Source organism: Strigops habroptila, chromosome 4 (genome assembly GCF_004027225.2).
Source record: "Strigops habroptila isolate Jane chromosome 4, bStrHab1.2.pri, whole genome shotgun sequence".
NCBI lineage: Eukaryota > Metazoa > Chordata > Aves > Psittaciformes > Psittacidae > Strigops > Strigops habroptila.
In genome coordinates, this window is record NC_046358.1 from 53,390,716 (window position 1) to 53,417,080 (window position 26,365).

Below are 26,365 nucleotides of genomic sequence, written 5' to 3' on the forward strand. Positions count from 1 at the left end.
TTATAATTTGTGTCATTTGACTTAGAAAAAAATCACCTAGAAATGACAACAGAGTTTATTTGCCTTGTCTCTACAGTCATGGCAATGCTGCTATTGAAAAACTCATGCTTAACTAGCACAATGTGTGCTTTCCTCTGATGTGTACAAGTTCCTGCTGGCCACAGAGTTGAGGCTGCTGTAGTCATTTGCTGTGTTTCCCAACAGCAGTGAGTTAATAGACATAACCACAGACATGAAATGGAAATACAATAGTGTAAAGTGAAGAGTGTCATTAGATTAAGTGCCTAATTTAGCTGGTGTGGGAGGGCTGTTGACTTCATATGAAAGTGGCAGGCAAGAATGCCATTAATGCACTGGTGAAACTCTGATGTGGCTTATGTCTCCTTGAGGAGGCATTGGTTTCAGAGGAGTTATGTGAGTTTATACTTAGCTTAGTGTATGGCCCATAAGTTTCTTTTCTCTGGCAGACCTCCACCTTGAATCTTTCCGCGGTTTGAACAAGTACAGCTCATGTCCTCCCGGATTAATACTACCTTTTTTTTTTTTTAATATCTAAGCAGTCGGAAACTCTGTCTCCAAATGTAATCATTGGTTCCATGATCTTATCAGCTATGGCCATATCCTGGCTTTCAGAAGACTATTCTGTACCAGTGTTACGTGTTTCATGGGTGTTGTCTCCTGTTGTAACAGGGTTAGGTTTTCTCTCGACAAAATTACAGTGAAATTACTTTCTTACACTTAAGCCCTGGTACGAGTATCCTGACTAAAAAAGGAGTAGAGGAATTATGCTGTAATTTTTGCAGTTTTTTTTAATTGTGTAGTCTGTCTTTTATGCAGGGAAGAACATTTGCCTCCAAGTTTACCATATCTTCTCTTGTTAACTCACACATAGACAGTCTGATTTATTCCTTGTAAGATGAATTTACTGAGGCAAGATACATATTTCATGTAGAATTGCAGTAAGATTGTATATTACTTCTGGCTAGTACAAGCCTTTCTAGGAAATTAGATTTAGAACAAAAGACTTTGTCTAAAACTAATCCAAATGTTGTGATTCAGAGCTGAAAATTGCAGCCACTTCAAGGCTGAGAGGACGGAATATTTCTAACCCATTGTTTCATAAACCAAAAGTATGAATTTATTAATAAGTTGCTGTGAATTAAACCATGACACGCTCTTACAGCGTGGCAGCTATTGTATGCTAAACTTGAGACACCTCACCCCTTAGTAGAAAAAACAAGCAAGATTTTGTAGTTTTAGAAACAAATAACCAACAGCTGAAAGGTGATAGTTTTTTCTTCTTCTTGCAGGTCCCATGCTGTTCTAAGGCGTGCTGCTTGTTGTGGAGAAGATTTTGATCGTTTTTCTGACTATTTCAAGATTGTTTCCACCCTCTCTCAATCAGAAGCTGATAAGTACCATAGCGTAGTTAGTTATGCTACTTATTTTTCTCTCTCCAAATACTATGATTCTATTTCATTTCAGGCTGGAACCTGCTTTAACTGAAGGGCAGAGAACCTCTGGGTAGGGTGAATCCCCAGCTTTCTGTGGCTGTGCCAGGGCCCCCTCCCATGATCTGGGGCACATCTGGCAGCATGACCACAGCCATGGGGTGGGATGTGTGCCTGTCTGTGACTGGGAGTGTCTGCAGTTTGGTCCCTTGGTGGATCCACTTCTCGTCATGTCATGTGATTAATTGGAACAAAAGAAAAAAAAAAAAAGATGATTGTTCTTGTTAGTTATCAGAGACTTCTTATTCCTGTTTTGGTGTTAGTCATCTATTCAATGATATATCACAAGAACCTATTTATTGCAACTCTTAAGGAGAATTCCACTACACTAGTGGTAATTTGGAGAGGTAAGGAAGAAAAAAATCTGTTGCCTTCTAATGTTGACCAAACCCCAAATTCTATAATAAAGATGAGTTATAAATGTAACTACAACTATTTATATTGCAGTAGTAGAAACTCCAGGTCCTTTTTCTGTTAGTGCTGAACAGCTCAGACACAGAACACCAGAGCTCTTTGTCTATGAGAGTTTGTAAGTCTAAAGCTGTCCTATATTATCTCTCATCTTGTGCCTATCTTTTCTTGAACATGTACCTAGCTGGCTTTCTGCCGCAGATTTCAGACTGATGTATTAATTTTCAGGCTGATTTTCTAATTTACAAATTATAAAAAATGTTTTTTCTCTTTCTGTGTATTGTAAGTGAAAGGAAAAATAAAATATTCTGTGAACTTAGAAAAGGTTGGAAATAAATGTTTCTATATAATTTTATTTACTGAATTTTAATGAGGTGGCCACCCTAGAACAAAAATAATAAATCTTATTTTGATGAAAGAGGGTTCTGTTTCAACTGGACATGTTTTATAAAGGTAAACATGCTTAATTAGATTCAGCTTTTAAATCCAGCAACTCTTAAACAGAAATTTATCAGCCAGATACTTTATTTGGAAGCAAATGTTTATGCCTTGGTGTAGCAAAATATTTAATCATATGTTTAGGTCTGTGCCTACTTCCTTTTGAGTATTTGTTTACAGTTCTGTAAGATTTTGTAATATATATTTTTGTAAATGAGCAAGCCATTGACTTGGGACTCTAGGTTAGAGATCAGAGAAGGGAGGCTTCCTTGAAAATTTCAGCTCTACACTGATTAAAAAAAGTAGAAAGTTTTTGTTCTGTAGAGGACAGTTATTTACATGCATTTATCAAAGCCTGGTAAAGATGGAGGGTGCTTTAGAATCAAAGAAGATGATGTGTTAGAACTGAGGCAAGACCCATAATATATTCGGAAGGAAAGAACAGAGTAAATTGAAGAAGAAAGCCAACACAAAACAAAAAAACAGGTGTAGAAAAGTATGAATACTGGTACAGAACATGACGATAATTTCAGACTTGAAGCAACATGGAAAAGTCGCAAAGAGAGAAGACAGAAGAGGAGCACTGTCTTGCTTAAGAAGGAGGTAAGACATCTAAGTTGTTACAGGCTCTTTTGGTACTCTCAACTGAAGAGAGGGTGCCTTGGAAATGTGATAATAATGAACAGAAAGAAAAACAAGAAGTAAAAGGTAGGGTACTGTGGTTGCAGCAAAAGACCATATCACTTACAGCTCTTTTTTGGCTTCTCACTTCTACTAATGGAAATACTTAAAGAAAAAAGGCTTGTGGTAAGAGCTGTATGGTGCATGAATATCACACAAATCTCATGTGGAACAAGAAGTACCATAAATGTTTCATTAAAGGAAGATGTAGCACTTTATTCCTGACACAGTTTTTATTTGATTTCTCAGGTAAATCAATATTTTATTAATTTTTTTCAGCCACCTGCAGTTTACATAATGCCACTGTCATCAAAAAGCAGATGAGTAGCATCTGAACATTGGGCAAAGGCTAAATAACTACCAGATATTTAAAAGATTGTGGTAGTAGTTTAAAAAAAATCCTTTCTTTTAAAATTATATTTATTTCTGTCATAATTATGTGTGTGATTATCACTCAATTATTGTGGGGAAAAAAGGAGAAGTCAACATGGGGGTTTAGGTTTTTTGATTGGTTTACTATTATTTTTGTATAAACCTTGGACTAATGGGGTAAGTCAGTGGTGATGTTTTCCAAGAATATGTACCAGTCCTCTGTGCTTCGGTGTTAACATAAATGATCCCAAAGGGCGTACAAAATGATGTTTGCAGATGAGAGGGAATTATTTCGAGTAATAAAATCGAAAGTTGACCTTTTACTTGAGGTCTGCAGAGTATCTCATGATATTCAGTAGTTGGGTGCTAAACCAGCAAATGATATATTAGTAATGTAAACTGATTTGCCTTGAAGAAAAGGTAGTCTTGGTTGTTTCTTTGTTCGGTTGGTTTTGCAGTGTTGATTTGTTTGTTTGGGGGTTTTTTTCATCCAAAATGGCAAGCTCTGGACTAGCTCTCTTACTGCTCAGATTGTAGATGTCTAATAAGAAAGTTCTTTGAAAACATGCAATGCTCAGTGGTGGTCAAAATAGCAAGTATTAGGAATACTGATATCGCTAGGAAAACGATAGCATAAAATAGCATATTACTTCATAAATCCATTGTACACCTGTATTGTAAATATGACATGCAGGTCTACTCCTGTAGTGTAATAACTGGCATGCTGAACGTAAATAGAAATGGTCATTTTTCTCATAACACAAGAAAAAAGCAATCAAACCGTGTGGTTTTGATTGCTGAACATTGTTACCTGTCTTTCCTTGGTATTGCATGCTGCAATTTCTAAACTGTCTTCTGCTCTGTGAATTTATCCCCCCCTTTTGGGCTGTATTGCAAATTAGAGTTAAATTATAAGCTGTTTATCTGCTTTGTGGAGAAAGATGAGGTAGGATCTGATGTATCTTTAAGAGATTAAAGTTCAGAGCATGCTTTTGGCTTTCCTGTGCATGTTGTGAAAAATACAGTTCTGCTCTTTAGTGGATGAAAAGTGCTATTACCTTGTGTTGTCATGAATTGTATGAACAAAAGGTCTTCTTTCTCCTTTAGGTTTTTAAATTATGGTGCTTAGTTCCTGGTGAGAATTTCTGTTTAATTGCAGGCAAAATAATAATCAGTGCCATTAGCAGAAGTGGTGTTGAAAATACAAAACATATGGCCAAAGAACTAATGATTAATTGTTCTAACAAGAAAAATCTCAAAGGATGGGGAGGAAGCACATGTGAGTGCAAGGCAGTGCAGCTGTATGACCATGTGAGTGTGAGTACATGTGCGCATGGGCATGAGACACAGCAGGAGTCAGTGCGTATGAGTAAATAGGCATGTGGGAGGCATGTGAGTGAATATAGAGATGCATCAGCGTACATAGATACTGGCGAGTGTACAAGTGAGCGTGAGCAAGCATGAGCAACCATGCAGGTGAATGTGTGTATTGAGTATTTTTCAGGAGATACAAAAGTGGAGGATTTAAACCAGAATTTATGGCCTTTCATTTTTGTGCTCCACAGAAATATTTGAGGAGAGGTGGCTCTCACTCCCCAGTACCCCTCCTGTCTGGAATTTATTCATTTTTTCCTGCTGCTCTTCCATGGGGAATGTGTTGAAGACCAAATTTTCCAGTGAAAGGGTAGCAAGAGCCTTTCTGTTCTGGAAGCCATTTCCCCAACCTTTCTAGACTCTCCACAGCATGAAGCACCCTTTGTCCACTGTTTCCTCTGGTTAAGCTGAAATGAAATATGCGTGTTTGTGGACAAGTGTAGAATAATTCTGACAACATTTGCAGTTTTGGAAGTTGAAAATAAAACACAAAAAAATGTATCTATGTGCTCATTGGAACATTGGACTGGATGTGTGTTTGTTTCCTCGCACTGAAAAAAGGAACAGTATTTAGCAAAAAGTATTGTTGGTGTCCTTGTTGGACCCCAACATTATCTTGTTCCTGAAAAACTTGCTGAGGAAATTTGAATGTTAGAAGAATGGGAGGATGTGGTTGCAAGTTCTGCTCCATCCTGCGTTGTTTTGGATCCTGGCCATCAGGAAACATTTTGTCTATCTCAGAGATGAAACACTTTCTCTTTGGTAGTAGTAGTATGAGCAAGATGTGTAAGTAACCTGTGGCAAGGGGGGACTTTATTACAGAACGGGAAGTCTTCCCAACTTTTCCTTTCTTTTATGAAATTTTAAAAAGAGATTTCTACAAAAGATATGCCAGAATGTTACTTTAAAAGTAACTTAAAAGTTGTTTCACTCTGTTTCTGTACCCTGTGATGTGTACATTATCAACCATTGATTTTTATTCTTTGTCAATTCATTTGTTTAATACTGCAAATATTTTTTTCTCAGCTCCAAAAGTGTTCATAAAAATAAAGCTGAGAATATTTGAAAGAGCATCGTTTGTAATTTTCTCGTCTCTGCTGAGCCATGTGTCTAGAAAATGGAAATACAGCCTTCTACCTACTGCAGAGGAATGGAAATAAATCATAATGCAAGCTCTTTCAAAAGAAATTACATCTCCTGGAGTAGGAAAGCCCACAGATCAGTATAATATTTGGTTACATAGCTTGAGCTTTATTTCAAAAGATGGACTCTATACAGACCTTTGCTTTGGTATCTAACTGATATTTTTACCTAATGTGTCCAATTTGGATGAAAAGTTATGTGATTGACCTGAATGACTCATGTCACAGGGAGGGGAGTGGTGGAAGGGCAGTTTGAAGCAAAGGGTACAGAAAAGCTTGTGGAGAAAGAAAATGAGGATTGCTACATATTCCTGCAACTAACACTCACTTTTAAGAATATGTTTTTGCAGAAGCAGGAATTAATAGTGATATGAACATAAAAGTAATACCTTTAAAATTATTTTGGAAGAGCAACATCAAGTCAATTGTATGAATAAATGGCCATCACACTATAATTATTTAGACACTGTTTCCACTTACAGGCAGTTTTAACATGAAATATATTATGGTGGTTAGTGTTCATACTTATTCTGTGAAATCGGTAAATATTAAGCCAAGGGCTTCATAGATTGTGAAGCAAAGAAGTTATTCCATGTTGTGGAGCAACTGCCACACTGAAAATAAAAACCAACAGCTTTGATTGCAAATGTGTTGATACAACTTAGAAGTGGAGAAACTGCCCTGTAAACCAACACCCAAGAGCTTCCTAGAGCTGGTTAGCTACATGCTGCCTACTTTTCTGGTGTTGACGTTGGATTAAAGGTAGCTTATACTGCCTTTTTTACAGTACTTGCTGCAGTTGTTGTGTTTACAGTGGAGATGGAAATATCTGAGAGGCAGACTGGCCTATAAAATAGATCAAGACAATAACAGTTCTTCTGGATTTTATTTTCTTTGATTATGTTGGCCCATCTTCTGGCCTCGCTCCCATATCCTTCCCTATTCTTTACCCTCCACCAGTAAAAATAATGCATGAAGTAAAAGCTTTGATCAGCCTATCTGAAAGCACTCTGCAATTGTTCCTTGTTTCACAAAACCACAGTTAGATAACATCCATTTTTCAGGCTGGTGAACTGAAGCCAAAACAAACTGGTTTGCCTAAACAAACTGTATCTGTTGTAGAAGCGTTATCAAACTCTTTCTGTGAGCCTCAGGCTGCAGATATATAATTTCATCTGAGAAGTGGTGCAGGTTCATTTGCCTCCTTACCAGGGCAATGGAAGGCCTATTCATCCTTTTCATTTGTCCTTTTCTGGCACTTCTGAGCCTCTCCCCAAAACTTCTTGTACAGAGGGACATGTGGAGCCCTGGCAAATCCTCCTGAAGAGTTTTCATTCCCCAGCCTACCCGACAAATCACAGTCTCTATGTGGAGTGGAATTGCTCTACTTGCAGAGGTGGAAACAAATACTACTTTCCATGTTGATTTTAAATCAGTACTACTTTTTGAGGTTTTAGGGAACTTTGCCAACTGCAGTGACTGCACAGAACTGCTTTTTAAACATTCAAACGTTGTCTTAAGGCTTTATAATCTGGTCAAGGCAAAACTATCTTCACAGTAATGACTGTAGAGGGTCCCTCGTAGGACTTAAATTTTGGGCAAGAATTGATGTCTTGCATGAAAATATGCTGACTTTTGTAACATTAAGGGATAGTAATAGACTGCAATCAGGTTATTTAATCATTTAAGGGTTTTCAAAGCCAGTAAAAATATCAGCATCAGGTTTTTTTTAAATCTTTATTTACAACAACATTCATTCCCACTGCTTAATGACCACAGAGGGATATGCAGTTTAAGCATGAGTTTAAAAAAAATTAAAAAAAAAGCTTTCAATACAAGCTCTATCTCTGTCGTCACATCTATCTGCCTTTTGCCATTAGGCAAGCTGTATGTTTATCTTTGAAATCCCGTATTTGCAGAGATGCTAGTCATGCTCTATTAGTGCTTTCTAATCTCCATGTGTGCACTTAGTTCAGAGCATAATACAGCACTTGCTCTTTACTGTTGAACTAACAGTTTCTTCCTGAGTTGCAGGGTCTTCAGTGTTGTAAAAGTCTGCTTTGACCCTAAGTGACTTGGGCTAGGTCACTAAAATGCTAGGTGATGGAATAATCTAGCATGCTTAAATTTGAGCTTCTCTAACATACATGCTTATTCAAGAAAGTGGAAAAAGGAAAAGAAATACAGCAGTGGAAAAATGTTATTGGTGATTACATTCCAGAAGGTTAGTGAATTCTCAGAATTGTCATGTCTCAAAGGAGATTTAAAAATTAGGAGGTTTTTTTTTCAAGTAATTTAGGGTTAAAAGGGACTTTCTGGAAATAATCTAATAGCTATAAAAGAGCCTGTGGGAAGCTGGATACCTGAGTTATGGTCTTAACCATGTCTCACTATGCGGCCTGGTCTTCTGAGACTAAGTAGCCTCCACGGTTTGCTCCAAATCCCCTTTATTGAGGAGTCAGATGGAATCTTAAATTATATTATGATAAACACTGTCACACAAACAGATAGTTCCAGATTTTTGCTCTGGTTTGTTCATTTGCTCTTTCTTTCTTTATCTGAATGCAATATGGTAATAGCACTTTGAGACTGCACATAACAGATTCCAAACTTCCAGGGAATTTTCTAGTTAACCGTGAGATCAACCCTGTTAATTTTGGTGCAAATAGAAAATGAGTAAAGCTTAATTTCCACTGAAACCAGATTAAAGAAGAATTCTCTAAATGCTTTCAGTGTAAGCCTTCTACAGCTGTCAGGCTATCTGTCTTTTTCCTTAGAAAACTGTGTGGTGACTGCAAAGCTCATGAAACTGTGATGTGAGAAAAACTAAGCATGTAGAAGTGGTATAACTGAGAACAGGGTTTTTAGTCTGACTATGCCAAACTGTAGGATTTGTGATGGCAATAATTTTGGGGGGGGGAATCAGTTTCAAATCCTTATGAGCTTTAGTAAAGCTCATGTGCATACTCCAAGATACCCAGGGAACTCTCTAAAAGGCTGGGAACGTTCCTTATATTTTCAGGTTTGAAAAGTCCACTTCTATCTTATCTTTAGAACAAGCTATTGAAGTCTCTCTCAACCAAAGAGACAGGTCAGAGATGACCAGTGCTGCATGTTTTCTGCTGCTTTAGGAAAACTTAGTAGCCAGGAACTACACTTAGAAAACTGTACTGCATGGTAGGGCAGTTTTATAAGACTAGCATGTTAATCTGCATTCAGGTTTAAATTTCATGAAGACCACTTGGTTTTAGAATAATTCTGGCTTTTGTGACTTAAACCTTGTGGATTTTCAAAGATTTTTAATACTAGATAGGAGATGAGCATTTTACTTCATAATCTAATAACTAGGTTAGAGTTGAACTTGTTTTTAATAATGTGAGGCTAAGAAGGACAGGATGATCTTGCTAACAGAGTATGAACAAATAGCTGGAGGACCTAGCTTTTCATTAGTTTGGTGTTTTAATACATAGTCTCTCACAGGTCAAGGATTCAGCCAGGTACCTTTGGGGGACGCCAAAACATTGCAGGTGGATTCATCCATTGGTTTTAGTGGGATGAATCAAAGACATTTTGTTCTTTTTAGGCTATGCTTTCAATGAAACCAGAGCAAAATTTCCAGTGATTTAAATACAAAACTAAGGTCATGCTTAATGCTACTGTGAATTCTTGACTTGGATGATGAATTTCTGCTCTTCCAAAAGACTGCAGTAAGGTGACATATATGCAGTTTAATTTTTATTTTTTTTTTAAAGGCTTGGGATTTAGTTAAAATGAGATAGCTGATATTTTTCACATTAGGAAGTTTCAATGAGTCACTAGACCACTCTATACTTTCACTACATACATGCATAAACTTAAATACTTGCTGCAATGTGTCAAATTAAGTATGGTGTCATGGACACAATTAACCGATGATGGTATACTGAAGTGCCATTCTTTTATCAGTATCCTCTTCCATATCCTTCAGCTACTCTCGAGTATATTTTTCAAGCAAAGGACCATTACTATGTAAAACTGAATATTACATTTATATTTGGAAAATAAATAATTTTCTTAACATTAATACTGTGTCTGCAAATGCTTCAATACTGTCTGAGCCCTGCTCTTCATTAGGATGAGTGTTGTATTTCTCTGTGGCCTGATGTGTCACTGCCTCATTGCAGAATGACTGTGGATCCCAAGAAGGTTTGCTGACAGGTGATTTCTCTGACACCTTGGAAGATAAGAGGTCACATTCCCAGTGTGCTCTGCACCCCCACACTTGGGTGCGTAAACTCAGTCCTGACAGTGTTCCTGATACATCTGACGGATGAGGAGCATCTACAAAGGCAGGGTTCATAATGAGGTCAGAACTGTGTGGTGTGCGGATTAGCTGTCCTCCTCGTTGGATTCTCATCCTGAGCAGCGCATGCGTGAACACACACTACTTTTTTATCCTCCCATACACACAAGCTCTGCGTCAAGTTAAGTGATTTGTGACGTTGTATTAATGCTGTTGGCTTCTTTCTGCTTGGAGCTGACTATTGCAATCCCATCTGAAAAGTTTTCCACCAAACTCTGAGATCACAATTACAGAATCGTTAGGGTTGGAAGGGACCTCTGGAGATCATCTAGTCGAAACACCCGCCCAAGGCAAGGCCACCTAGAGTAGGTTACACAGGAGCGCGTCCAGGCAGATTTTGAATGTCTCCAGAGAGGGAGACTCCACAACCTCCCTGGGCAGCCTGTTCCAGTGCTCTGCCACCCTCAACACAAAGAAGTTCTTCCTCATGTTGAGACGAAACTCCTTGTGTTTTAGTTTATGGCCATTGCTCCTTGTCCTGTTGCTGGGCACCACTGAAAAGAGTTTGGCACTATCCTCCTGGCACTCACCTTTGAGATATTTATATGCATCAATGAGATCCCCTCTCAGTCTGCCTTTCTCTAGACTAAACAACCCCAGCTCTTGCAATCGCTCCTGATAAGAGAGATGCTCCAGACCCCTGATCATCCTTGTGGCCCTTTGCTGGACATTTTTATTAAAACAATATGTGGTTTCATCCCTCAAGCACGGGTGTCTTTCTACTCATGAATGTAAACAGCAAAGGCAAGCAATAAATCCCTTTGAATAATGTACCAGTACTCTATTATCATTCCTAAGTAGAAGATGCTTGTTTACTATTTTTATTATATGAAGGTGTCTTGGCAAGGATTCCAGGCATTTTAAAGTAATTCTGCTGCTTCCAGAACACCCATTAGATAAAATCTGTTGAATTTGAATCATTGACCCTTAACCTGAAAACCAGTTTTACAAATGTCCTCAGGAAACACATTGTGTGTTTAACTTCCCCTATGAAAACTACAAAAAACTGTACACCAAAATACAAGGATTAAGGGCCAGAGCCATGACAGAATTAGACTTGGATACCGGATCTTGTTGGTGCGTGTTTGGATCTTACATGGAGCTTCAGAAAATCTGGGCAGCTGGGAGAAGACCCTGTAGGCTCTTTCTTAGCAGCCTGCCAAAGAGATCACTTGGAAGTCTCTTGCTCTAATATTCCTACTGGTAGTGCTGGGTTTGTTTTGTTTATTTTAATTCTTTGATAGGGGATAACCCAAGTGAGTAGTCAGTATGAAGTTTTATCATACTCTGCCTTTGGATGTCTGATTAAGCATGACTTGCTGTGATTGGGATTTTAAATACCAGAAGTCTTCCCAATTACCTCATTACCTTTACCCAAGGAATGATTGCTATTTCCAGGTATGCATCCTGTTGCCCGCAGTTTCTCCCTCAGGATTTTCTGGCATCATTCTTACATTAATAGCCCTTACCAAAGCAAACTATAAACTAACAATTATCCCACGGTACCTCCTGAGTATATTGCAGCATTGGTGCAGTTTCTGCATGTGTTTTCTAAGAAACTCTTCCACTCCATTTTAGGAATGTTCAGAAGCTACGTTTTATTTAAGGCCTTCAAATGATAGAAATTGTGCATATCACAGGGAACATATCCTATCAAAAAATCACTGCTTATAATTTCATCTTTGATTATATAAACCATCTGTGAAAGGAAGTTATATGAAAAAATAATTTGAAAGTTACCACAAAGTATTTACAGCAAAACAAGTAGTGACATGTTAATTTTTTCTGGTTTTGAGTTCCCTGTTCTAATAGCTCTTCTGGGCATAAGTGATTTGGAAAAAAGGGGCTAAATATGAAAAATCTTTTATGAATTTCAAGTGTATGCCCTGTCATGCCATTTTGCAGAGAATGTTGCCTAAATTGTGTGGGACATACCCAAGTTTCTGTGCCAAGACCTGTAGTAGTATTTTGGCTTTTAGTGCCTGAATTAGCATGTACTGAAGCACGTTCTGGGTCCTAAGAAATTGAATCAAGAGAAGATTTTACTTGTACTTGAAACTATCAGCAGTATTTTCTGATTGTAAAGCAGAATTTTCTTCTTATGTTTGAGCCATAAATATGTAACTCATATATATAGTCAGCTGAAATGACTGGATTTTGAGAGCCTTATGCAGACCTTATGCATGCTGAAAACACATGCGAGCTGTTTCATAACAGTGAAACAATAAAAACATAGCCATGGCCTGTTTTTCGCTTTCATACATTACTAACACTGATATCCTCTTTTTTCCTGAAAGAAATCCTCAAGGAAATATTAATAGCAAACTACTATTGAATAAACATCTGCAGATGTAAGCAAGAGCCGTTTAAGCTTGAATAAACACTCAGAACAAGAAAAGTGAGGAGTAATAATAAAGTTCAAACTTACCAAGAAAAAGCATCGAGGGAGTAATCTAGGAAATTATATTGGATTTTCAGAAGGTATATTTTTGAGGAAGTAACACAAGTTTTTGCTTTCTGTAGGAGTGAAAAAGAACCTGTCTCCCTCTGCCGGTTTTCAGAGAAAAAAAGAAGTTTATAGAGACTAAAAAACGATAGCTGAAATTTTGATACAAATTACTAAGTTTCCAGGATTAGGTCTTAAAACTTGTTGCCTTTAAATAAAAGGAGTCACCTTAAGGACATTAGAACTACCAGTCTTGATAAGCCAAGGATTGGTAGATTTTCACAGTACTTATTCTGCTTAAGCTAATAGTTTCTCAGTATATTTAACTTTATTTCTTTATATGTACATATATAAAGATAAATTTAAACTGTTTAGCCTTTAATTCAAACATCACTGAATCTTGTAGCTATCCTGAAGAGCAGCCTAATATTGAAGTTGTAAATGTAGATGTATAATTTTCCTTTCCTGCATAGTCGATTTAGTGTACTTTATAATTCAAATTAAGACTTTTTCTTTCAAATATGAGTTTCTAAGCTGCTCCATAAATGTGAGTCACAGGCCCTAAGGCTTTTGAAGACCACACACACAAGAATAGCCACAGTGGTGAGCGTAGCTCCCAGTTATGGCAACTGCATGGAGTTTCTTTGGATTGGACTGGGACTGTGGTGCTGAGCTGGGCTGCTCCAAGATGCTCGCACCTGGCCAAAGTGCAGCATTGCCCACCCTGCCAAGCTGTGAGTCCCTGCCATGCTGTTCCCCCAGACCACTTCACGAGGCAGCGAGACCCCCACACATGGTCTGTGCCAGGGACAATATATGAGCAGGACAGGGGTGAACCTTGTGTTGCAATCCCCACCCCGATGAACAAATGTTCGGGAATTTCCATGGAACAGATGTGCTGCAGAGTAAGTACCATGTTCTGGTACACGTCATGGTAGCTGCAAAGAGGGTTTTGTCCTTGGTACGATGTGCTCCATCTTCCTATTGTCAGTGGAAACAGTTGCTGTTTAACAATCCCTATGCTTCTACTAACAATTTCCCATTCACAAAAAGGATACTCTAACAATAGGCATCAAGTTTATTCCTTCCAACTAGTTAAAAGCAAGTAGCAATTCCAGTAGTTAAATTAAGGCATTCATCTGTTAAATTTGGAGGGCTTACATAAATGTATTTTATGCTGAGAAGAAAATAAGGCAATTTTGAGTTTAAAGTGATTTTTTTTTTTTTTTTTGGTAGGTTTGTTTGGGTTTTTTTACTTCCCACATTATCTTCACCAAAACACATTTGTTATGCTTTGTTACATGTAGCCATCCTTTTGATCTGTGTATACATCATGCTTCCTTGTATCCTAAGTATTGTTTTAAAAGGCATCTGCCAGCTGCAGTTTGTCATATTCCCAGTTAGTACCAGTGTCAGTATAGCTGTTACACAAGTTGATTTGATTTTTGCACATGTTGCGTGGGAAGTCTTTTGTGAAGTTTGAATATTGGGGTAAGGAGCACAGCACTTACTTTCCTTTCTTCAAATATATGACCAGGTTCTCTCATGTTTATTCTGCCTGTAGTATGCAGTTTGAATTTTAATAAAAGTGTTCCTTAATAAGATTATATGGATTTTTACTGCTTATCTGCAACTTTTCCTCTTTTTTTTTTTTTTTTTTAACAAGATACCTTTACCAAGTGTCTCCTGAAAGCATTTGGTCAATATATCACAGACAACCTATGTAGTAGCAAGGCAATGAGACTGCTGAGACACACACCTTGTGCATTGTGTTTACATGGGCATATTAGTAGCTTCCTGTGTAAGAAATACTTTAAAACTGACGTCATGTTTTCATGTGGGAATGTGTAACTTGTAATTGTCCACAAGCAAGTCTGCAGGCTATGTCATTGTTCCCTTCATTGAGTCAGCTATCTATGGGATAGTTTCATTTTAACTAGAAGCTGGGCTTCTAATGCCAAGCAGTTCTCTCTCTTGAAGCAGAACTATTTTGCCTGTCCAGCTATGGAGAATGCTACGTGGCATCTGATGTATAAGTGCTGTTTCTAAAACTGGCTGGTACTGCTTCTGGAGTGCAATAATTGGTATATATGTCATGTGAATGTAGCTGAAAAACAATGAAAGCAGAGGCAAAAGCACTGATGTTGGAGCTGCTTTTCAGCACCAGGGGTGAAAGCAAAGGAAGGAATACAATATTCAGTGTGATAAAAGGAAAGTGGAAGCTATTTAACATAAAGTACCTTTAGAATATTTTGCAAAACTGACATACTGCTTAAAAAGATAGGCTTAAATTATTAAAATAAATGCAGAATAGCAGGAATATTTTCTGACAAGAAGGAAATAATTCCTAAGGAAAGGCACAGGAGGTTCTTACCATTATGGTGGTACTGGTAGGCAGGCTTGAAAATAGTTTAAAGTTCTGCAGCAATACGTAGAATGAACCAAATCATCTTTCCTATCTCAACTTTTATGATTCATATTTGACCTGGTCATGCTGTCATATATTATGTAACATGATGGAGGTTGGTCAGTCAGAGAGTCATAATCTTGTTGAAATTGTTGGATGTGGTAGCTGCCTTTTATTTAGGTTAAGCAGATTAATGCTCCTTTGGTTAGTGATGGATGAAACATAGCCAAATGGTTGTCCCAGGACTAAACCCTGTGGCCAGAGAGTCAAGGCATAATCCAAAGCACTTTAATGTGAGCTGTGTACAAGAGGGGAAGTGGCACAAACACCTAGGAATTATTTTGTATCAGGAGGTGCTCATCCATTAGGAACCCAGTAAGAAAGGCACTCCACCTGTGTAAGGTATCATTTAAACTGCCAGCACTATGAAGATATGGGAGTATAGCATAGATAATCCCCCCCGTAGATGCTGGGAAGCCTCAGTTTTACATCACTGAGCAGGCACAGCACACTGCAGACCCCACCTGTATAACGGGGTTTCCCATGTCAGTCATTACAGGATTTTCTTACAAGAAAACAATTCTGTCCATCATTTCTACTGCCAAACAGAAAGGGTGCTCACATAGGAACCCCTTGCTGCACTTCTAGGTAAAGGCCAGGACGTGCAGGTGGTGTAATCACTGCGACCAGGTGGGAGTTGCCCGCAGGCTCCTGTTACAATGAGCCGCAATGTTTATCCTGCGGCCAAGGGATACACCAGGCACAACACGAGTCTGAAGGCCGTCTGAAGCCTGTGTGGGCAGCACAGCACAGGCCTACATCTAGTTGTTACGTGGGTTGCTAACTCCTCTGCATACATTGCTGTCCTAGCCAGGATCTCTACAGAAGCCCAACAGAAGAAGGGGCCAGCAGATTTGGCTGCAAGGACAAAAAATCTGAAGTGCAATCCAAAAAGAAGGTGCATTTGGACAGTCTGGAAAGAAAGGTGGACCTTGAGAGCAAAGTACATGTCTTCTACTGATGCACTGTCCTGTGTTCAAAACTAAAGCAGAATTGGCTTATTGATTGTCAGTACTGGAGTGGCATTAGAGAGGATTGATTTCTCCTCTTGATAACTGACAGCCTGAAAAAAATCTTGATGTGTTAGATCACAAGGGTAGTAAGAACTCTGGTAACTTCTTAAATCTGCGTAATTAAAGAGTCACACCTGTGATGCTTCCACAGGAACAGATTTTCTGTCAGCCACCTGTCTCTATTTTGCCCTGGTTGAAGTCACCTGCAAGGGCCTTCACTGACCTTAACGGTACTAGGTCAAGATTTATCCGATAAATAATTCTTACATGCTAAAACGGCGGGTGTTCTATACAATCACACAGAAAATGTCACTGCCAGCAATGTATTTATGAGTTATTTTTATTAATTCATTTATATTGTAGCTTCTAAACTGACACTTTTTCATGTGTCTTCTATGCTTCCATTACGCGTTTTGTATACTGTGGAAATTCGGTGTGCTCCAAGTGCTGGGTAAAATACCAATAGACATAAACTGAATTCTTTGATCATTTTAAGTAGTATCGCCTGAATGGACAGAATATGAAGTTATTCTCCCTGGAATTCTTTTGCATGTACATTCAAGATGGTATTGTTAAATGCCCATTCCAACTTTTAATTTGATCTTATGAAAGGCCTATTGTCTAGACTTTGTATAAAATCCCACAAGCAATACTGTTGAGGATACTCAAGCATTATGTTCTTTTGAAGCTATTGTGAAGGTCAAACCAAAATATTGTCTTTTTGAAAAGTGTTGGTATGTCATGAGTTGACAACAGGAATCTGCTGGGGCTGGTGAAGTCATTTCTGAAGTTAAATTAAGCAAAATTCTGTTCAGGGGAACATGTTGTTCCAAACCCCTGGAGTCGTCAGCTGGCAAGTGGCTAAAGTATTTCTTTCTGGAACCGAACCCCATGCGCTCCGGGGCACCCCCGTTTCACAGACGTCGCTTCTCGGCTTCTTCTCCCGTTGCCTTTCCGCTCCCGCGGGCAGGGGCAGCACCCTTCCTCCGCGGTCGGCGCTGGCAGGGAAGTTCATTGTGTCCGCGGCCCGGCCCCGGCCTCCTGGACGGACATTTTCGGTGCGTTGTGCAAGTTTCCAGTCATGCCGAGCATTCTTAGGGAGATGGCACGATAAGGGGAGGAAATGACGGAGAGTCACCCCAGGGCCACCCAGCCCGCGCTGTCGTGGCCGAAGGGGCCCGCCGGCCACAGCAGCGACTGTGACAGCCGGGCTGCGCGGCCGTTGCTGGCCCGCTTCTCCAGCGAGGGTACCGTCGCTGCCGGCCGAGCTCTGCAGCATACCCCACTGGCCCCAGGGAGACGACGGCGTTCACAGGTGAAGTGGCGGCCTGCGGACGCCCGGGGCAGGGTCCAGCGCCGCGCCCCGCCCCGCTCTGCTCCGCCCCTCTCCTCAGGACCGCGGCCCGCCCCGCAGCAGCGCCACGGGCCGGAAGTGAGCGCACGGCGGCGGCGGTTGAGCGGCGGGAGGGGGCTGCTTGCAGCCTGGCGCGCTCCCGGCGGCGGGAGGCAGGCAGGAGGCACGAAGGGAAATGGCCGTTCCCGCGGGGCGGCGGCGCTGCGAGGTAGGCGCGGGGCGCCCCGCCGCTGGGCGCCGGGACGGGGTCGGGGTTCTGCTCCCGCCCCTCGGTCCTGTCCCTCTCTGCCGGTGCCCGCTTGCTCCCCACCCCCCCTTGCCCCCTTCGCTCTCTCCTCCCTCAGGGGTCGCGGCAACGCGACCCTCTGCCTCCGGGCGCTGCCCGCTGCTGGCTCGGCCTCGGCGCGGGTCTGGGCCCGGCTGGTGTCCCTCGCGCTGCCGGGCCGGCACCTGCGAGCGGCGGGGCCCGGGGCTCGCGCGGTGGCGGGCGGGCAGGGGCCAGTGTCAGCGCTGCCCGGACAGCCCGTCCCCGCCGCCTCGGCCCTGCGCGGGCTCCGGTGGGGCGGCGGCGGCGGCGGTGGCGCTGCCCGCTCCGAATAGTTCATCGGCTGCCTGCGGTGACTCCGGGACGTGCTGAGGAGCTGCCCCGCTTCGTAGCACTCCGGGTATCAGAGGTGCTGTGTGTGCCCGAGGGTGAAGTCTCCGAGGTTGGCCAGTACTTGTCACCTGGGGCTGAGCAGGAGGCGCTTGGGAAGGCTTTCGGGAGCCCGAGTGCTCGCCTTGCAGCGGGGGGACCTTGGCTGTCGCCGCAGGGACCCACCAGGTTTACATTTCCTTTTTATTCACCTTCTTGCTGGCTTTTTGAATGGTTTAGCTAACTACGGGTTGGTGCGTTATAGTGGTTCCAGAGAAGCTGGCTGTTGACAAAGCTGATCGTTCAACAGCTCTGCTGCTTCCTCTGGGAGGTTTTCAGATTCTAGTAGTACAAGGAAGCTGGCTTACTGCTCATAACTTGATCAAGTTTAATATTCTGCATCAGTGCAATAAAATAAAAATGATACACCTGCATCTTTGTTAGCACAAGTAACCTCTCATTAACAGTATACTGTTGTTGGGGAAAGAGAATATGGTAGTAAGAGGCTCTCAAAGAACAGAAAGACTGATGCTCTTCCCTGTCATTTTGTTATTACAAATGTGGTCCTAGAGCATAGACAGTTAAGCTGATTTGGGGTATGGGAGAGATGCAGAAGTTTAAAATTACAATTTTTAATGCAAATCTGTTTGAGAAGGGAACTGAAAACTCAAGAAAAAACGTATGATGTTTGTAAAACATGTTGTGCAATACCTCCTTAGAGTTCAAACTGTGTACAAGAGTGGTGATGATAGATGATTTATGAAGAATCAAAGGGGAAGCAGAAGTAAGGCAGGGGGAATGAAATCTGGCAGACAAAAGTATTTTGTTAGTTGGTTTTGTTAGCTTTGGAGGCGGTTGTGTCCCTCATTCCCCCAAGACTGAGAGCAGGCCTGGAAAAAACTCTTATGCATCTGGGAGGAAGAGAAGTTGTTTAAATTTGGCTCACCACATTGGGGCAGGAGGGGAGGAGTGACTATAATGCCCACTCGCTTTCAGTTGAAAAAAAAAAACAAACAACAAAACAAAAACAACAAAAAAAACCACACCACCATAAAAAACCACAAACAAAGTTGAAGCAAACCTAGTAGTAATAAATGAACAGTGAAAGGAAGTTGCATAAAAGATAAAAGCAGTGGGAGAAAGCACAGGAGAAGTAACAAATACTTGAAGTTAAATGGCTTTTTGTTGGAGGGGGGAAGAGCTACAAACTAAACAAGTAATAAATTATTTAGTCCCACCTTCTTAAACGTTGTGCTGTATTTGAACAGTCGTTTACACAAAGATGCTTATTGACAAAAAATACATAGGTGTCAAGAAAGACTTAAAATTTTGATTGATTTAATAAAGTAGATTTGTCCTGTTTAATTACAGTACAATAGCAATCCTGATTTAGATACTTGAGGTTCCTCTTTCCTTTGGGAATATTATTGTCATCATTAAGAACTCAAAGGTTCATTGGTACAGATAATCGGTGCATATAAATTGATGACTTAGTTATTTTTATCATTTTTGAGTAATTCTCTACGTAGCAACAAAGGAAATTGAATGCCTTAAATGGAAAATGATTCATTTCAAAATGTCAAGTAAAAAAAAAAAATTTTCTGAATTTGTGTTCCTCTGTTTCTTTCTTCTCAAACTCAGTTAACTTGAAACTGCTGATGTTTCTTATCCAGTGCTGCTGTTATATCTGCGATCTAGCTGAAGAAACTTGAAATAAAACATCGCTTACAAAATAAAAATGCTGAGGTGATGTTTTGGGTTTTGTTTTGTTGTTATTTCAGGCTTTCATGTGGGGCCAAAACCAGACCAGTATGGGGTTATCCAGAGAAATGAATGCTAGAACTGAATTTGATTAGAGCAGGGTTGTGCATTGTTTATGTGTAAACTCATGAACAATCTGAAGGTGATCTTATAGAAGCTTTAAAAATTGTAATAAGCATTGATAAGTAGGGCAGTATAAGCATAAGGGTAACAACTAGAATTCATAAAATACAGTGTGTGTTTTAAGGTCAGCCTTAATGATGTTCAGATAATGATCTTCCAATTTTTTTTATTTTTGAAGTACTACCTTTTAGTGTCCGCAGTTAGTGCAGCAAATACTGTGGTGTTTACTTACTTATTTTTAGAATAGTACAACAAACTTAAAAACGAGGGAGTATGGCACAACATAAATTTGTTTGCTTTGTGGAAGTGTAACTGTAAACATATTCCTCTATTTTAAGTAGAATATGTGGATGTGTAATTACTTAACAGAACCAGAGTTCAGTTTTTATCAGCAATGGTTAGTAACATCCATCATCTAATACACCATTCATCCAGCCCCTTTGTACGTGAGAAGGTTGCTGTGATGTCAGTTCTTGCGGAAGAACGCAGGCGTTTTTTCCAGACTGGACAAGTAAGCAAAGGAGGAAATGTTTCAAAGTGTGCCAGTAATGATGAACTTCATCTATATAAGATTTAGAATAAAATATTTTTCCTCAAAGCTCACATTTTAAAAAGTTATGAGAAAAATTACTTTGATCTATACCTTAGTAGAATGCAACCTGAAATTATTAGAGTAAGCTTTGTTTGTTCCAAATGGTGGTCACTTCAGAGTGCTTTCATTGAAGAAATTGAAGTAGAGAGAGAAGATGTGTTGGTGTATTTCATGTAATTTGTAGTTTTCAGGTGTGTGGTATTACTGTTACAAAAAAAACATCACTTACAAAAAGACAACCATAACTGGAAACTTGCGGCATGAGGACCTCATGGTATTTGTGTTAAGAGTGTGCCACTAGTTCAGATCTTTCTCTTCAGAGGTTGGTTACTGCATGATGACCTAGATGAAATAATTTGGTCCGTGTAGATTTTGTAGCATGCGGGTTTCAATATTATAGTTGATGTTAGTAGTTACAGGAGAACACATGGAGAATGGGTCATTGATAACTGATAAGGTGGTCTATTTAGATTGTAGTCACAGCAGAAAAATAGAGGGTGGTGAGTTACAAGGTGAGTGTTGAAAGTTTACATGAGTTCAGCATGCAGCTGGACAAATTCCTGAAGGGAAAAAAATCCATCATGGGTCTTTAACATTAGAGAACTTACCTCAGGATTCAGGAAGTACTTGAGTGGCAAATTAGTGGAGACTAGAAGAGTATTTTGAGGAAGTGTCATTACATGCTTGCCTTGGTTTAGCTTTTTTCCATTTGCATTTCTTTGCACCCTCAAAGGCAAGTTAAGAATGTGATGGAATCTTTGGTACGACTGAGTACAGCCATCCTGTTCAGTTCTCTACCAGTGCAGTGTCAATTAAAAAAAAAAAGTAATCACTGAATCAATAGGTCCAATAAACATTTAGTATTTTCTAATATCTAAAGGAGAAAGGTACATGTGAGTAGTGCATTTGTCCTGTCAATCAACAATTCTTCTTAATACTTTCATAAATACTAAGTTTGTGAATAAGTGTCTGCTGGTTATAACTGAAACTCTGCAAGTTTCCTGCCTGAGGGGAAACTCATATGGTGAAGCAAGTGGTAGAAATAATTTGGCTACTGCAGCAGAATTGCATTTGATTAGACTGGGAGGTTGATACTAATACAGTGATACAGAGTTAAATCTGGGACAGAGCTGTGGTGACATGGTTTTCTCTCCCTTTGCCTCTAATGTTTTTGATTTATGTTTTGTTGAAGGTATATACTGTGCACTGCTGCACAGGAAGTAGAATAGGATCTTTGTGGGGGAGGGTTGTTTTCATCTCCCCATGTTAATAGCACTGTACATTGCATCATGAACTTCCTGCATTTTGTTGCATTTTTGAATGCTTTGCGTCGTTAGGAGGATATTTGCAGGGCTTATTTCAGGCATAGAACTTGAGAAAATTTAGGTTTTTACCATGGTCCTCTGTTTATGCTGTAGAATGTTACAAAGCTATAATGAAGGTGCTTGGGCATCTCTATTTGGGTAATTAAAGCAGATAGCACAAATGTTTCTTTGTTCTTTTCTCTGTCCTCTCCACGCTTTAGGCACTTTCTGTATTTTCTTTTTTTTTAATTGAACTGAATATGTAGTTTAAAATGTTGCCTACCTTCTGCTTATTACTACTAGTACTGGGATTAGTGGAAGTAGTAGTGTAGATAGGTGCCCCAGGTAATCTGTCATGCTCTACTGTCATCAGCCTGTGCTATGTGTATGACTGAAACATCTGCAGTGTTGCTGCCTGTTTAAAGCCCTGAGCACCCTTGTCACCTTCTCATAGCTGACCCTGCTCTGAGCAGGTAATGGAACTAGAGACCCCCCCCCCGAGGCCCCTTCCAGTCTTAATTGTTCCATGAAAGTGATATTCCAGAGTAAAATTATTTTGCAAATCATGGATTACTGTGCAAATTACTCAGCTGGGGAATCAAAATATGTGGGGCAATGGCATTACTTAAACTAAACAAAACCAAAAAAAAACCAAAACCAAAAAAAACACCAAGAACAAAAAATCCCAGCCAAACTCAAACCATAAACCAGTATCTAATGTTGATTCTGTGTGGAATATTTTCTATTGTGTGAGTGTTTTGAAGTACCCTTTGAAAAGAGGATTGGGGGCAAAAAGTGGGAATCCTGGAGAAAAGCACAACTTTAGAGGCAGCTCAAAAGCAAGAGAACTAGTAAAAGTTTCTAAAAGCAAACTTTTGGAACAGAAGGAGTGGTAAAGATCTTTTTCAGCCCAGTTGATTCTGTGATTCTAGGGTATGAAAGCTTTATCCTGTAAGTAGAAACATTGCAACAGAACTAAAATTCTTAGCCTTTGTCAAACAATGCTGGTAATAGGTTTGGCTGTAAGGCATGGAAAAAAGACATCTTGGCCAAGTGCATCAGAGTGAAACAGCCTGGGATGCCATCAGTTTCATTATTGCTTTTTCTAGTATCTTCATCCAGAAATACTGGGCAGGAACAGAATTGTGGGTATGCTGTTAGAGAGCTGAGAGCAAAATAGGGAGAAATAGAGATGCAAAAATTGATGAATAGTTTTACAGCTGATGAAACTGCTGTCAAGTTTCCTGTTGATTTGTGTCTTCAGCTGATTGGCTTTAAGGACTTGTCATGATTCAAGCATTTATAAAGATTATTCTGATAATAAATCTGTGGTGTCCAGTAATATAAGCTCATGGTACTGTTCTCTTGTGGGTTCTTGGCAACGTTGAGTTGCTTGTTTTTATGAAACTTACGGAATTTCATTAAGACTCCTATCTCTTCTCAAACTTAAATGAAATGTTTGGATTCAAAATTTGGGAGGGAGGAGCATGACAGCACAAATATGCTAAAGAAGCTTGCAAACATACCGTACCAAATAGCTTTGTATCCACATCTACTGGCAGAGTGGCTTGCAGTGGCAAATGGTGCAAACCACTGATTCAAGAAGGGGAAGAGTACTTGATGGCAAGGGAAAACATATGATCTGTAGGTAGCTGTAGCTGCCTACACAAAGATTTGGTTGGAACATCATGACAGATGCTTCCACCCTTTGTCTCTCTTGGCACACTGAGCAAAAAATTAAGATTCTACACTTATGAGGTATCCCATATCTAGCAACAGTCTTCTGCACACTGTCCTGGATGAAAAACTATTTAAGTAGAAGAGTTGATAAGTGGTTCTACAAGCACTTAAACAGCTGAGACTGGATTTTTTGTGGGATTTGTTGCCTATATTGAAAGACCTTGAAGCATTCCTCAATGCTTCCTGTTCTAGTACTGGAAACACCCTGTTCTTACCTAGCTGTCAAGTTCAGAGGTTTTATGATCAAAATGTACTTTTTAGATGTAAATGAAATTTCAAAATCGAAGTTGAGGTGCAGTTGCTACTCTTAATACAGCTGCTTAAGTATTTACTAGCTGAATGATTTGAGCAAAACAGAAAAGAGTGCCGGTTCAGAGTTTGTACCCAATTAAGAATTGCACCTTTACTTAAGCTAATGAAATTGTCTTTGAAGATTCTGTAGATATGACCAAAAATGAAATAATTAAATCTGTGGGTTAACTGTGTTAATCTCACCTATAAGGGGGGCACTTTCTAATTTTGCTGAAGTGACTGGATTAAAGAAGCTACTAAGTTTTTAGTGGAAAGATAGTATGATAGAACTATATACCTAAACCACTAGTTTTTCAGAACTACTTATATACATGTTATTGAAAAACTTCCAATTTAAACATAAGTGTCTTAAAAAAAATAATGGACTTACTCATTACATGACTTCTTGAAGTATCTATTCAGTTGTTTCTCAGATTGTAGCAATCAGAATGCATCTGGCAGAGAGGGTTTTTGAGCATCAAATTTTTTGTGTTTTTTCTTGCTAAGGAGTTTTCCTGCTGCGGCAAATGTCTTGCTATGAATTCCTTTCCAGATGATTAGTACTTTCCAAGGTGTATTACTGCTGTCTTACTTTGCTAAATTTTCCCCGATATCCCACAAAACTGCTACTGTCTCTGGTATGCTGGCAAGGTTTGTTAATTATTAAGTTACTATCATTCAGTGTTAGGCAAACGCCTCAAATATCCTCAAATATTTATTTATTAATGTCAAAATAACCATGAAGTTATTGTGAAAATTACACTTGCTTTGAGGCAGCCCTGGCTACTGTATGTCAGGGCATTACTTTGTAAGGAATGCAGGAAGTGGTCTGACTTGTTATCATTGCTTCTGTATTTAGTGCTTGGGCCCTAGGGAATTTATGTGCACTGATTTGTGATAACTAGAGAGTATTTCTTAAGAATGAATTACCAAATAATGTGTTCTGTGCTTGTTTAGCTCTAGAACAAATTATAAATAGAATGTTGAAACTCTTGGGTTTGTTTGTTTGTTTGTTTTTGTTTTGGTTTTTTTTTTTTTGTATTGTTGTGGTTTTTTTAAATAGAAAATTATTGTGCAACTCATCTTAAGTAGGGAAGAATGTTAAAGTGTATGTGAGCAGATGGTGAGATTACTTCTGCTTAAGGTGACAGGATTTATCTCTAATAAATTCATCCCTTGTTCATCAAGATAGAAAACTGATTTAGATTTTTGGAGTCTTTATCCTGGTGGAGATGTAATATCCTGTATTGATTCTCCAGAAGTTTTTTACTAAAACCCTATAAATTTCTCATTAGAAATAAATTTCTTCATGGCTCAATTTGCTAGATTAGTGCATATTTAAATATACTTATTTTTTTTGTAAGCCTCTGCAAGTGAAAATCTGGTTTGAAATTAATTTCTGTTCCAGGTAAATAAGGGTTTGATCTGAAGAAGGGGGTCAGGCATCTATTCTGTTTCTTTGTCCTTGATATTAATAAAGTTTTGTTGCTGCATTTTTAAAGAGCATTTTATTCTTTTGAAATAGTGAATAATGAGTAATGCTGAAATAAAATTACTTGGCCATACACAGGTGCTCGGCTGAGCAAATTGACTTTAGGCTCTAACCACATTTATTCAAAATTGCCACCAAGGAAGTGTTGCTTTTAGGGAAACTGCTAGACTGGAGCCAGAGAAGGTCTGCAGGCTGATGTCTGATCACATCTGGTCAAATACTTAAAGAAAATATTGCTTAAAGGCAACTAAGTCTCACTGCAAGAGACAGATTATTTTTTGTCAAGGCAGTAGATAAATCGAATCAGGTGGGTGATATTTTTAGACCTGCTTTTAAATGAAGCAGGCAGTATTGATGAGTTACTGCTAGGAAGTGTAAATATGCTGGCTTTATACAAAGTATGAATGTGTCAATTTAATTTCAAATTTAGGGAAGAAGCATAGGTTTGATGCATTCTTTAAGTATTTGGAGAGTTCTGAGTTGTGCTTTTGAAGGTGAACAGATTGACAGCTGAAAACTGATTATTACTGTTACTTAAAATGGCATGCAGCAGTTGAGATAAGAACAATCCTGACTCTCTGAGGATTACTTCTAGGTCTTCCAATGAACTCCAGTTGTGACAAACTTCTGATGAATTCCTAAGGTATGGTCAGAAATGGTTCAGGTATCTGGTTTACCTGTTTCTGGGATTTGCATTGAAACATTTTCTTCTGAGTGTTGGAGAGGAGTTCCCTGCTGATAGATGGTTCAAATGGAGTTCGCCTTTCTCTTTGTAAATGTTGGAGAAGTTTAAATTCTGCTCAGCCTTTGAACTTAGATGGCTACAAAGTCAGAAGCTCAAAGTGAAGCTAAACTTGTGTAAAAATGTTAACTGAGG

General features: G+C 39.4%; 1 protein-coding gene across 3 annotated transcripts in view; it reads left to right on the forward strand.

Moving 5' to 3' along the window:
- Nucleotides 1-2,266: 2,266 nt before the first annotated feature.
- The window catches only part of PIK3C2A (phosphatidylinositol-4-phosphate 3-kinase catalytic subunit type 2 alpha), a 69,454-nt gene continuing 45,355 nt past the window's right edge, over nt 2,267-26,365 (forward strand). For 2 of the 3 annotated variants that reach the window (XM_030482044.1, XM_030482046.1), the window contains exon 1: nt 17,636-17,759. The gene's annotated coding sequence lies outside the window, so the exon portion shown is untranslated. Of the gene's footprint in view, nt 2,964-17,635; nt 17,760-26,365 lie in introns of those variants that run through there. The other variant, XM_032919865.1, reaches the window with a different exon arrangement.